The sequence below is a fragment of the Petromyzon marinus genome, chromosome 9 (assembly GCF_048934315.1).
Source record: "Petromyzon marinus isolate PM22_M1 ecotype Great Lakes invasive population chromosome 9, UKy_Petmar_22M1.pri1.0, whole genome shotgun sequence".
NCBI classification, from domain to species: domain Eukaryota; kingdom Metazoa; phylum Chordata; class Hyperoartia; order Petromyzontiformes; family Petromyzontidae; genus Petromyzon; species Petromyzon marinus.
In genome coordinates, this window is record NC_133675.1 from 2,199,577 (window position 1) to 2,208,995 (window position 9,419).

Here is a 9,419-nt window from a genome sequence, read left to right on the forward strand (position 1 = left end):
CGTGTGCCCCACCCCCCACCAGCACCATCACCAAACACCCGGAGCACGCTCACCGTCTCTCCTGTTGGCGCTGGCTGTCGCGTAAGAGCCGCGCACTGCAGATGAGGCGCGGGGTGTCCGCCGCGGCCGTGCGGCTGTGGGGCCGCAGCGCCGTCTTCGCAGAGAGAGAGCGAGGGGCCGCGACGCCGTCGAGACTGCTACAGATAGATGCAGCCTCTTTGCGGGGAGGGGTAAGAAGAGTCGGGCGGCGGGAGGGAGGAGGGAGGTAACGCAACAGTGGAGAATCTCCCTGCTCCCTCCCCTCCGTCCCACCTGCCCTCCACGGCCGACCTGACATGCGCGGCTCCGGTTTACCTTGGCGAGACGCGACACCGCGCGGGCGACTCAATGAATGAACGCGTGAAGCGAGGAGCTCGGACGTGTATTTACCAACCCACACGCGGGCAGCAGCAGCTGATCACGATCCTGACGGTGATGATAATAAAAAAACACCCATGAAAACGTTTAGAGACTTATACATCATGATGATGATGATCACAATCTTCATCACGATCGTCGTCGTCATCAATATTATTAGATGTTGCTGCTGCCCGGAGTAAGACGATCTTCCTTCCGTGGGATATAAATAGCGGCGCGCGGGGCGTCCTGCTCACTGCTCTCTGCGCCAGGGCCCCCCGCGGTACGAATTTGCGGGGCCACTCGAACATCGCCCGGATCTGCGAGCCCATGGGATCCGACTCCTTGCTCAGGGGGGGTGCGGGGCGTTGGATAAATGGGGCTGGGCGGGGGTCTTAGTGCTCAGGCAGGATCCGCGTGCCGCCTGGGATCGGTTTACTCCCAGCCTGTCCACACGCACGCGGGGCCCCTGGACTCCCAGATTCTGCCACCCCCCCCCATGGGATTGAGAAGCAGGAGGAGGAGGGAGTGTGACCCTGGGGGGGGAGGGGGGGAGATGCACGGCGAGGCCCTCAGCACCGTAGTCCTGTGGACGCTAGACGTGACGAATGAACACACCGCTCAAAGAGTGCTAGGGTAGAGCACGCGAATTTGGGGATAAGTTTAGGGCTGCCGATAGGGTCCAGTAGACTGGAGTGGATACTGTGAGAGGTAGGAATAGGGTTTGGTGGGTTAGTGTGGATTGGGTGAGAGGCAAGCATAGGGTTTGGTGGGTTAGTGTGAATGAGGTCATTGTGCATATCTCTTCATTGATAACTCAACATTGCCCGCATGTGCCCTATCTTAAAATGTCCTGAGGCTTCTTAGTTTCTTCAAGGCAAATTACCGTGAAGTTCCGTCGCCGCCTCCAAGTCAGTAAATATTTCCACCTTCTCAGTACTGACTTAGGGCCACTGCCAGAAACGTTAGCCTGTCACATAGGTGTACGCGGTGAGCCAGTGCTCATTTTGAAGCGGGGTGGGGGGTTGTTATTTGTTTTTGTGCGTTTTGTGTTTTGATTGAGCGCGCCACATTGGCGAGATGTTAACTACCTCGCCAGGTATACAGGAGGTCGTGGATTCCATCCCGACGGTGGCGCCTGTATAGTTGCAGCTTGCACGCCTCTCTACCAGTGGTCGCGTGGATTTTTCTCCGGGTCCTCCGGTTTTCCCCTCCACATTTACGAACATGCGTTTTTGAGAATTTGGCTGCGATACATTTCCACACGATAAGCCTCTTAGTTGAGCTATAATTTTGAACTTATTTCGCACCGTACCTAGCCAACCGTGCGAGGTAGCTTCTGAAACAGAGGTAACTAGCTCAGTGGGCCTTACCTGGTCAAATTAAATTGTTTAGTCACGTGCGCGCGCAGTGATGCAGTGCCCATGCTGATGGCGGGGGGTTTGTTCTTGTGCGTTACTGCCTTGTTTATGTTTTGATTGTGACTCAAACATTGATTGATCGATCTCACGCGGTGATAATGATAACGACTCCCAGTTAACCCTCCGCCCCCCCCCCCGCTCAACCGATGGAGGCATGCTGCCTCCATCGTCGAAATATTCCCTTTCCGCTCAGTCGAGCCCCCATCAAAACGCCACGACTGCCTCTCGTCACGCGAGTCGTCGGCCTGGTGAAGACAATTGAACTCGCCGCCTTTCTTCCCCGCGCGCGTCCGACGCCTCCTTGTCCCCTCCGCCGCTCGAGCCCAAAACAAAGTAAATACCGAGAAAACCCCTGGCCGCCACGTGCCCTCGCGCTCCCCACTCGACGAACACAGCCCCCGCCAGCCTCAGTGTGAGCGGCGCCCTTGAGACGCGAGTGACCCGCGACGCGGCAGCGAATCGTTCCTCTAGCGCCACGGAGGTCACCCCACGGCGGTCCCCAGCCGCGATCGTCTGGCCCCCCGCCTCCGTACCCTCAGTGACAACTCGCGACGCCGCCCTCGACGCAACGGTTGCATCAGAATCCGTGGCCACGGGCGTCGGCGGCGTCGTCGAGGGCGGGGTCCTCGCCGTGGCCGACCCCTCGCTCCAGCCGCAGCGTCGCCGCGGAGGACGTCTCCACGGCGGAGCGAACGTGCTCGGTTGCACGGAGCACACCCCCACCCCCCTCCCTCCACCCTCCACCCCCTCCATCCCCCCCTCCACCCCCTCCCTCCTCCCTCCACACCACCCCTCCCTCCACCCCCACCCCTCCCTCCACCCTCCACCCCCACCCCCTCCTCCCCCCCACTCCCACCCCTCCCCCACCTCCTCATCCCCCCTCCACACCACCCCTCCCTCCACCCCTCCTCCCCCCTCCACCCCCCTCCATCCCCCCCCCTCCACCCCCCTCCACCCACCCCTCACCCCCACCCACTCCCTCCACCCCTCCACCCCCTCCCTTCACCCCTCCTCCCCCATCCCCTCCCTCCACCCTCCACCCCCTCCCTTCACCCCTCCAACCCCACCCCCTCCCTCCACCCCTCCCACCTCCTCCACCCCTCACCTCGCCCCCTCCACCCACCCCCCTCCACCCCCACCCCTCCATCCTCCATCCCCCCTTCCACCACCTCCACCCCCCCCTCCACCCACTCCCCCTCCACCACCCCCGAGGTAACGAGGTGCCCCTCCCACGCTCACATCCACGTGAGCGCCACGCTCACAGCGAGTGAGTCGCCGGCTCGAGCAGAGGGGTCGGCAGCTTCGCGGCTCGTCAAGGGCTGAGTCGTGACGTCATTGATCGTGCTCACCACGTGGTGGCATTGCGGATTTTGAAATGTTGAGATTTTTTTTCGTGAAAAAAAAAAATTCCGCGTTTGTTATTATTTTGGTTTCCGGTGCCTGTGTTGGCGTGATTGTGCGACTCGGGGGTGTGAGTGCTTAGCGGGAAAGATGTCGACATTCAGGCTGAGCCTGCCCTCTTCATGAAGACACTCAATCTCGCCGCCGTGTATTTTACTACGAGATGGAGAAGGGGGGGGTAACATTCGAAGTAGTCGCCCGTGATCATTCTAATGAACACCACTCGTTCACTCTCGTCCACATCACGATGACAACGTGGAGTTGTAAAGCGTCTAGGCACGCTTGCGTCTCCAGGTGCAGCATGGGAAATACAGACGCACACATACAGTATGCATAGTAGATGCAATGCTTGAATAGGGTATTATAATAGACGGTCGTAGTCAGAGGGGAAAAGGAAAGTCTTGGGACTGGTCCCCTTCAAGGAGGGGCAGAGAGTCCAGACTACGAAAGGGCTGGGGGGGGAATCTACAAACCACGAGGGCAGCAGAGGAGAAGGAGCGACCTCCCGCTGAGGGACGCATTGGCTGAGAGCTTCGACAGACGGACGCATCGGTTGCTGGAGCTGAGAGTGCGTGGAGGAGAGCAGAGTGAGACGAGAGGACGGGAGCTGAGAGTGCGTGGAGGGGAGCAGAATGAGACGAGAGGGCGGGGGGGGGGCAGGTATGGATGAGGCCATGGAGGAATCGTGAGTGCTATTGATTGTCGACTGACCTCGATCGCGTCTTTGCCGTAGCAAGGAGTCCAACGTTACTGGGTTGAGGGGACAGCATCAGAATGTGTATTTAGACTGGAGGAATCCGATGAGCTGTAAAGCTCTTTTTCACAGATGTCCAACGCCGCGTGTGGAGCCCAAGGAGCTCGCAAATCATTTACGCTAGCCCCCTCCCTTCCCCCTCATCCCTCCATCGCCGCCTCCAACAACTAAAAATATAAAATATTTTGACTTAAAGCTTGCGTGACTGCAGGAATTCAGATGTGTGGGGTCTTTCTGTAGATAGGTTCAAAGAAATACGCGACTTTTCCTAAACACCCAAACAATATTTAAAGTGGCATCAGCTTCATGCGACAGTCGCCTCGAGTCGTGACAAAAACCTCCAGGGAACACCACCTCCTCACCCCCCTCCTCACCCCCTCCCCCTCCTCACCCCCTCCTCACCCCCTCCTCACCCCTCTCCTCACCACCTCCTCACCCCCCTCCTCACCCCCCTCCTCACCCCCTCCTCACCCCCCTCCTCACCCCCTCACCCTCCTCCTCACCCCCCTCCTCACCCCCTCCTCACCCCCTCCTCACCCCCCTCCTCACCCCCCTCCTCACCCCCCTCCTCACCCCCCTCCTCACCCCCTCCCCCTCCTCACCCCCCTCCTCACCCCCCTTCCCCCCTCCTCACCCCCCTCCTCACCCCCCTCCTCACCCCCCTCCACCTCCTCACCCCCCTCCTCACCCCCCTCCCCCTCCTCACCCCCTCCACCTCCTCACCCCCCTCCCTCCCTCCCCCCTCCCTCCCCCTCCTTACCCAGCCCCCACCTCACCCCCCTCCCCCTCCTTACCCACTCGCTCCTTACCCAGCCCCCTCCTCACCCCCCTCCTCCACTACCACTCGCGAGTGTTACCACCACTACTACCACTCGCGAGTGTTACCACCACCACTACCACTCGCGAGTGTTACCACCACCACTCAAGAGTGTTACCACCACCACTACCACTCGCGAGTGTTACCACTACCACCACCACTCGCGAGTGTTACCACTACCACTCGCGAGTGTTACCACTACCACTACCACTCGCGAGTGTTACCACTACCACCACTCGCGAGTGTTACCACTACCACCACCACTACCACTCGCGAGTGTTACCACCACCACTCGGGAGTGTTACCACCACCACTACCACTCGCGAGTGTTACCACCACTCGCGAGTGTTACCACCACTCGGGAGTGTTACCACCACCACTAGGGAGTGTTACCACCACCACTCGGGAGTGTTACCACCACCATCACCACTCGCGAGTGTTACCACCACTACCACTCGCGAGTGTTACCACTACCACCACCACTCGGGAGTGTTACAACCACCGCCAGTGCCGCCAGCAAAAATAAGACAAAGATCCCCCGTACAGCCGTAACAGACTGTAGGGGCAAGTGCTGTTCGCGAGCACCTATGAAGGCCGCAACGGTACACGAGGGGGTGGGTGGCCAGCACCATGCCCGACCACCTTTGTCTCCCCAGTGGCGATGTTTACACACCGCTGCACCAAAGTACTAATCTGAGGCTGAGTCGATCTAGGGGAGGCCCAGGAGCAGGTTCAGATAATCGTCGCCGCTACCCGCCACGAGGGCTCATGTGCAGATCAACCGCCACCAATCACCCACGCGTTAACTCACCTCATCTTCCGTCAGTCAACCACCACCATCACCAATCACCCACGCGTTAACTCACCTCATCTTCCGTCAGTCAACCACCACCGCCACCAATCACCCACGCGTTAACTCACCTCATCTTCCGTCAGTCAACCACCACCGCCACCAATCACCCACGCGTTAACTCACCTCATCTTCCGTCAGTCAACCACCACCACCACCAATCACCCACGCGTTAACTCACCTCATCTTCCGTCAGTCAACCACCACCGCCACCAATCACCCACGCGTTAACTCACCTCATCTTCCGTCAGTCAACCACCACCGCCACCAATCACCCACGCGTTAACTCACCTCATCTTCCGTCAGTCAACCACCACCACCACCAATCACCCACGCGTTAACTCACCTCATCTTCCGTCAGTCAACCACCACCATCACCAATCACCCACGCGTTAACTCACCTCATCTTCCGTCAGTCAACCACCACCACCACCAATCACCCACGCGTTAACTCACCTCATCTTCCGTCAGTCAACCACCACCGCCACCAATCACCCACGCGTTAACTCACCTCATCTTCCGTCAGTCAACCACCACCGCCACCAATCACCCACGCGTTAACTCACCTCATCTTCCGTCAGTCAACCACCACCGCCACCAATCACCCACGCGTTAACTCACCTCATCTTCCGTCAGTCAACCACCACCGCCACCAATCACCCACGCGTTAACTCACCTCATCTTCCGTCAGTCAACCACCACCGCCACCAATCACCCACGCGTTAACTCACCTCATCTTCCGTCAGTCAACCACCACCGCCACCAATCACCCACGCGTTAACTCACCTCATCTTCCGTCAGTCAACCACCACCGCCACCAATCACCCACGCGTTAACTCACCTCATCTTCCGTCAGTCAACCACCACCACCACCAATCACCCACGCGTTAACTCACCTCATCTTCCGTCAGTCAACCACCACCGCCACCAATCACCCACGCATTAACTCACCTCATCTTCCGTCAGTCAACCACCACCGCCACCAATCACCCACGCGTTAACTCACCTCATCTTCCGTCAGTCAACCACCACCGCCACCAATCACCCACGCGTTAACTCACCTCATCTTCCGTCAGTCAACCACCACCGCCACCAATCACCCACGCGTTAACTCACCTCATCTTCCGTCAGTCAACCACCACCGCCACCAATCACCCACGCGTTAACTCACCTCATCTTCCGTCAGTCAACCACCACCGCCACCAATCACCCACGCGTTAACTCACCTCATCTTCCGTCAGTCAACCACCACCGCCACCAATCACCCACGCGTTAACTCACCTCATCTTCCGTCAGTCAACCACCACCGCCACCAATCACCCACGCGTTAACTCACCTCATCTTCCGTCAGTCAACCACCACCGCCACCAATCACCCACGCGTTAACTCACCTCATCTTCCGTCAGTCAACCACCACCGCCACCAATCACCCACGCGTTAACTCACCTCATCTTCCGTCAGTCAACCACCACCGCCACCAATCACCCACGCGTTAACTCACCTCATCTTCCGTCAGAGCGCGGTCCAAAACGTCCCAACCCCTGTGCGCGTGCTCGTAGATGGTGCTGATGGGAAAGAAAAAAAATATCATGGTAAAGGCGCAGGACTGCAAGCGCTTGCTCGCGCAAATACTGGCGGAAGAGCCTGCAACAGACGGAGCTCTTGACAGCTCTCTAGAGGATAGTCTACTATTTCACGCTGAACGGACATATTGGAAGAGATGCGTGCACCCACGCTTTGCCCTACCCGCACGTCACCTACCGATCGACGACCTGTGGCGAACCCATTTCTTTTTTGCTGTGTGGAAAGAGGTGGCGGAGATCGGGGTTGGTGGGGGCGAGGAGGGCTGTTTAAGAAACGTGCCCCTTCTGTCTCAGCTGCCGCGCCGGGAAATTGAACCGACCTCTGCCTTTGCAAGTCGACTGTGCTCACCATGGCAGCACGGAAGCTCCCCGTATCTCTGGAGTTGCTGATCAACCCTCACCTCTCCCGTCGCGTCTCATCTCCGCGGACCCTCGTATCTCGAACTGCGCAATTTTCTATCGTCGTACCACAGCGGCCACTGGGAGCGTCGTCCACGCGTTGATGGCACCACTCTTGATGACTCCACTCTTGCAACTCTCAGCTCTTATGGATTCCCCCCGAACTGTGTTCGCCAATTCCCTCCAGTGGCTCATTGCACGCCATTCTCCCCTTGTGTATGTGTGTGGAATCCCTCGAGACAACCTTCACTCCAAGGGAAGGTCGCTCGTTCTTCTCCACGCATGTCGACTCTCCCCGCACCCCAGCTCCTCTCTGTCTATGACTGATTTCCTATCTCTGTAAACTAAACAGTCGCACTGTTTCCGCGCGGAGTCTCGAGGTGCGTTCGCGTTTGATGCGGCGCGACTCCCCGGTGCTCTCCTTGAGAGCGTGGCGAGATTGCGTCGCGGCGTCTCTCCACGTCCTCGAGGACGCAGTGACCGTGAGACAGCGCGACCCGCGTCATCGCGAGCCTCTATCCCAAGCAACACCAAGGGACCCCCATTTCCAGCTCGCCCCGTCAGCCTCCCCCCCCCCCCCCACACTACAACTCCCCTTCCTTCCCAGCCTCCCACCTGCACTTTACCCCCCCACTCCGCATACCAACTCCCTCGCCACTTCCTCTTTCCGCTTCCCTCGAAGCCCACCCGACTTCCGATTTCCCCGTCTCCTGTCTGCCCCCCAGCCCACCCCCCCCCCCCCACACACACGGTGCCCCCTCCACCGCTTCCCCGGGTCTCATTTTCCATCCCTCGACGACCCCCTCCGCCTCCTGACCTTCAGGAGCCCCCTTTATGCACCCCCCCCCCCGCCCCTCGAGTCGGGGCACCCGTTCCCATCACGTGCCCCGTGACTGCCTGGCCCCCCGCCCGCCGTGACCGCTGGATCGTGACCGCGACTTCTGAGACCACCGGTGCTCGCTCGCGCCGCTCGGCGCGGGCACGGCTTATGTAATCCGCCGTGGTTTTTCCACACGCACAATTATAATAATAATACCATGAAGGAAGGTTGGCAGCGTTTCTCCTTCAATGCCGGGCCGGTGGACGCCTGGCCACGTCGCGCTGGTCTAACCAGGCCGAGACGAAAATGCGCACAAAATTTATCTTCACAATTTATTTTTTATTCCAGCCCCTCTCCTGAGAGATTGCAACGGAACGCATTTGGAAGACCTTCACTCACAATTTAATAGATTTGTGACTGACGATGACGAGGACCACGACTCGCAGGCCTCTTTTGATGAAGACGCTGTCATGGTCGGATTTTTGAGACTGCACGAATGCTTGTTTATCTGTGTCAGTTTGGGTGAAAACGCGCCCATGTCTCGATTACCACCGACGTGGGCCTCAGCCCGGTCATAAAGAGAGGCCGCCGCCTCCCATTCTTCCTTTCAAGTCCTGCCCCTTATTCCCTCTGCCTATGGCTAACAATGTCCATCGGTGCCAACGTCTTGGATCTGCGCGGCAAAAAAAATCTCATTCTCCAGCGCTTTGCTCCCCCGTAACGCAACCACCGCAACAGGCGAGGCAATGGCCTCGCTCTTCGCCGTGATGCAAACATGCGCGCCTCTCGTTCGTTGCAGGGAGAGAGAGAGAGGCATGGAGGCTGGATGGGATCGCATTGTCCCTCAGCGTGAGGAGGATCTCACCAGGTGATGAATGAAATTACCCCCCCACCTCCTCACCCACTTACCTCCCCCCCCCACCCACTCTTTACCAATCCCCCTCATCGCCCAAACGAAAAAAAAACCGACGTTCGTCA

The 9,419-nt window shown here is 58.7% G+C and overlaps 1 long non-coding RNA gene across 1 annotated transcript; it reads right to left on the minus strand.

The window, feature by feature from the left end:
• Positions 1–3: 3 nt before the first annotated feature.
• LOC142924142 (uncharacterized) lies at positions 4–8,145 on the minus strand. Its single transcript, XR_012941290.1, has 3 exons — positions 7,624–8,145; positions 7,141–7,204; positions 4–216 (listed from the first exon to the last, which is right to left on the minus strand). It is a non-coding gene; the product is annotated as an uncharacterized LOC142924142 (long non-coding RNA).
• Between the last annotated feature and the right edge of the window lie 1,274 nt (positions 8,146–9,419).